This window comes from Panicum virgatum, chromosome 2N, assembly GCF_016808335.1.
Source record: "Panicum virgatum strain AP13 chromosome 2N, P.virgatum_v5, whole genome shotgun sequence".
Lineage (NCBI taxonomy): Eukaryota > Viridiplantae > Streptophyta > Magnoliopsida > Poales > Poaceae > Panicum > Panicum virgatum.
Window position 1 is genome coordinate 10398301 of NC_053146.1, and position 4722 is coordinate 10403022.

General features: G+C 42.7%; 1 long non-coding RNA gene across 3 annotated transcripts; it reads left to right on the top strand.

Moving 5' to 3' along the window:
• The first annotated feature begins 217 nt into the window (after positions 1-217).
• On the top strand, positions 218-1966 carry LOC120658009. 3 transcript variants are annotated; one of them, XR_005668478.1, is made up of 6 exons: positions 218-456; positions 607-674; positions 766-912; positions 1087-1302; positions 1391-1421; positions 1531-1966. It is a non-coding gene; the product is annotated as an uncharacterized LOC120658009 (long non-coding RNA). The 3 variants fall into 3 exon arrangements; XR_005668477.1 differs by having other exon boundaries at positions 1391-1966; XR_005668476.1 differs by having other exon boundaries at positions 219-456; positions 1087-1966.
• Positions 1967-4722: the final 2756 nt, after the last annotated feature.

Here is a 4722-nt window from a genome sequence, read left to right on the forward strand (position 1 = left end):
ACTAATTACGAATATACGATACGATAAGGCCGCAGCATCGAATAATAAGAATTTACTTAGATTAAGTGTGAGAGAATCGAACAATTCTGATGAGCAAATTGAGGCGACCATCCAAGAATTTGTGCTTGTTGTCCACCAAACTACTAGTAAATTGAACCGCACCGCCTGTCGTCACCACGTGCGTCACTCGCCGATCGGGCGATAAATAGGCCTGCTCGCGAGTCATATGCTGCCTCGAAGCGAAGAAGCACTTGCCTGTTCGACGACTACTAAGCAAGCAGAGCAGGATTGAACCGGCTCTCAGGCCAACAACTGGAGCCGGAACTTAAACAAGGAAGGTACTTCTACTTGATTTGGTCGCTAATGCTGCAGTTTCTCGAAATGGAACACCCGCAAGAGGCGCCGCCCCGTACCTTATACCTGAAAATAAATAGAAATATGAAGATAAAAATACAGGTACGTATGGAGACCTAAAGCCCGACTACAGCACACTACCTGGAATACGCTTTAATAACGTCTACTTGATTTAGTTTCTCGAAATTGGAACACCCAGAAGAGGGTACTACATAGAGATTTCCCACCCCTTACCCTATTGTTTTTCCACAGGATGAAACAGACGAAGAAGAAATAATTGAGGAATACCCAGAGAAAAACACTGTGAATAAAAAATACAGGTACGTATGCAGACCCAATAAATCTCAAACACACCATACTGCCTAGAATACTCTATAATTACTTCTACTTGATTGGTTGCTCATGCTGCAGTTTCTCAAAATGGAACACCCGGCCCAGAAAAGGTACCACTACTTGATCCATAGCTTACCCTGCTGTTTTCCCACGGATGAAACAGACGAAGAAGAAGAAATAATTGAAGAATACCCGCAAAAAGAAACTAGGAGGAAAAAAGTACGGGTACGTATGGAGATCCAAAGCCCAAATACACTGTACTGCCTGGAATACTCTTTAATTACTTCTACTTGATTTGGTCACTAATGCTGTAGTTTCTCAAAATGCATGGAACACCCAGATGAGGGTACTATGTAGAGCTTTTCGCCCCTTTTGGCTTACCCCGTTGTTTTTCCACAGGATGAAATAGACGAGATCGAACAATACCCGCAAAAACAAAATTACTCTGTTCGGCAGCTCCAGCAGCCTCCAGTCCAACAGTATTTTCCTCTCACACCGCTCTAGCACCAGCTTCCAGCCACCAACCGGTCAACAGTATTTTTCTCTCACACCACTCCAGCTACCTGCTCCAGCTCCAGCCCAGCAAACAGAGTGAATATGAAGAAGACAATAAAGGTACTATGGAGACCCAAAGCCCAAATACACCATACTGCCTACAATACTTTTTACTTACGTCTACTTGATTTGGTCGCTAATGCTGCAGTTTCTCGAAAGGTGTTGTTACAGCGATAGAGGTGTGGAATCGCTACCTAAACACGAACCACTTACTGTTGTCATTGATTTCCTTAGCTAAGTAATTGTATTTTATTTGATTGCTGTGTGTGGACTCGGCCAATTGACAAGTTGGAGGAGAGGAAGGCGGCCATGGCACACAGGCCTATCTACAGGTATTAGGTAACGGTGTCACTTCCCTGGAGAGGTGAAGGCCACGGGACAGCATCCGCCCGGCCGGGAAGACCTACATGCAACAAGACCTGCAGGCAGCCAAATTTGTAGACTTGAAACACCAAGAAAAGGTAGTAGTAGCAGAGCAGTGGCGTCCGAAGCAGGGCGGATCGATCCAGCGCTGGAAGCCTACAGATCAGCACCCCTTAGGTTTCCCCCATTGTTACTCCCATGGATGAAGCAGACGAGGAAGAAATAAGGAGGGCAACATATGTGAATCCACCTGTATGTATATCGTGCAAAAGAGGATATAAAACTGTTCTCCATATATAGTCTCCTTCGTCATATATAGTTTTGCATGTTGCATATGGAAATGAAATATCGTATTGTGATATTCACATGAATAATAAGCTAATAAAGAAGATGCACCCCCCTCTCTCTCTCTATATTTATATTTATATATCATGGATAATTTTAGGACACAAATTATCTATGATGAATATAATCATCATATGTTAATATTCAAAAGCTGTCTATGGTACATTATTATTATAAAATTTTTAAACCTCAACTATAGGTAAAACTTATATGTTTTCCCCTGTGTATATCAATTCGTAGGACATAAGGACAACACATACAAGTCCCCGGGCCTTGCATACATACGTAGTCTCTCCCAGCGGCGGAACCAGAAATTTTGAATAAGGGGGGCCGAGCAGATACTTTATACTATACGTGAGAAACATATCAAGATATATATACGTGTTACTAATATTTTAGATAGAGAAAATGTTTTACATATGTTCTGTTTGCACTTTACAACTTCGCAGACGTATTGCGAATTTGTATTCTCTTTCTTTCATAAAATAATATCAAATGTCTTCGTTTTTTTAGTTTGACCATGTTTTCTGAAAAAAATTATAACATACTCCCTCCGTCCCACAAAGAGTGTAGTTTTAGGAAATTTCAGACACATTACTTATCTAAACAAATGACTTTGTTACCCCTAATTATTTCTACCAATTATGATTGAAAACCGCATTATTTATTTGGTTTTCTAGAAATGTAGGGTATTCACTACCGGAAAACGGTATTTTGCCGTGTGCTAGAATCTTCGCCGTGTGCATTATTTCGGGCACACGACGAAGACCTCTTTTACCGTGTGTCGCCAGAAGAACACACAGCAAAGCAAAAACACACGGGAAACCTTACTCTTCGCCGTGTGCCAAGGGCCAGCACACGGCAAACCTTGCTCTTCGCCGTGTGCCAGAATCAAGGACACACGGCGAAGTCTGAAAGTTCACCGTGTGTCCACGGTGCAGACACACGGCGAACAGACGCCGACGCCGTCAACTAGCTCGGACGGCGTCTTCTCGCTTTTTTTCGCCGTGCGCCTATATATACACACGGCGAAAAGGTTCGCCGTGTGCGCGACTTTTGACACACGGCAAACAAGGGCTTCGCCGTCCCTGTAGCTGCCGTCGGCGAACAGAAATGTCATGCTACTTTAATTATTAGCACATATTTAGTTAACCAAATAGAGTCCCAATACTTAATAATTAGGGTAATTAGGGGTAGGAGAGTCTTTTATATAGCCATAATTTATTCTAAAAACTCCAGAATGCTTTATATTTGGTGACGGAGGGAGTAATATTGGAGTCTTCGGGTTGGATTTGACTAGTATTTAGCTAGCTGCTAGATGTGTATACGTGCACCGTTCAATATGTGTTGTTGGGTTTGTTAAGGACGATAGCCGAAAAACTTAAGTACAAAGCATCGTTGCATTGATTGACCTTTGTGTTGGGCTTTAGAATATAGGTGGGGGTTAAAAATTTTCACTGATTTTAGGGGGGCCGTGGCCCCTGCTCGCCCCCCTGGTTCCGCCGTTGGTCTCTCCCTCTCTTATTGCACTGCTAGCCCCATCATCCTCCGTGCCTGAAACATTTTCCTTGTGAAATTCTATTGAAACTCACTACTGAAAAATACCTCATTATATTAGTACTGGGTTCAAAACGTTATAAATACTTGTACTGATCCCAACCGAGACTAAAAAGCCTCGATCATCAATACCCTTTGCATAACCTAGTACTAATAAATGATACTAATTTGAGTATATACATTTGGTACCGGTTGGTAACACACCAAACGGTATTAATATATTATTTTACTAATCGGTACTAAAGATTTTTGGGACTTTCATCCACCAAAAATGTACCGGTGGGGGTTGGACCGGTTCAATTTTCACTAGTATATTCGTGACCAGGGACGGGGGATGGAGGCGGGGCTCAAGCCCACTACCCAGTAACTCCATAGAAAGAAGAGGAGAGGAGAGGAGAGGAGAGGAGGTACAAGAAAAGGAAAGAAGTAGAGAAGACGAAGAAAGGGGCACAACGGAGGTTCACAACGGAGGTCGAAGATACAGTATCCCACAACAGCAGTGTGGACACCTTGACAAGAGTTTATTTCTAATCTTCACCTTTGTTAGAATAATAATTCCTAAAAATCCCCAGATACTACAAATTCCATAAACCTATTTAATTTTTCATCACACCCATTTCTAGAACAAATAAATCTATAGCCAAAGATTTGTAATTCCTTTCCTCCAAATGCGTAATTTCGTACACACTTGAAGTCATCTTATAACTTCTTTAATTCCCAAGAATCTAGAAAATTCCCAAATATCCTTTAAACCCTTAGGATCACTCCCATGTAGTATTCCTTACGTCCATTCATGTCCAAATAAGTTCTTGAAGTTGTGGCATCTATATATATCCTTCTTTACAGGCAATATATATCCGGGCATATAATATCAAATTACATTGATTATTACTACTAAGAGATCCAGCTAGCGTGAGGGAAGAACAAGCATCTAGTTCTGACGGTGAAACAATACCCGGAGGATGGGCGCAATCACGCCGACGATGGACAAGACAGTGATGATGGTCTTGAAGTTGTTGTAGAGAAACTTGTGAACGGCAACGAAGACCGGCCTATCGCGCCTGTAGTCCAAGAGGTCCTGCAGGACGCGATCAACTGCCTCCCAAAGTGGAGGTGCGGTGCGAGGCCCTTGAAGAAGTCGAGCGTCTGTGTGTTGCTGAAGGTGCTGTGGACGATGCACCTGGCGCGGAGCTGCTGCACGTCGTCCTCCCGGTT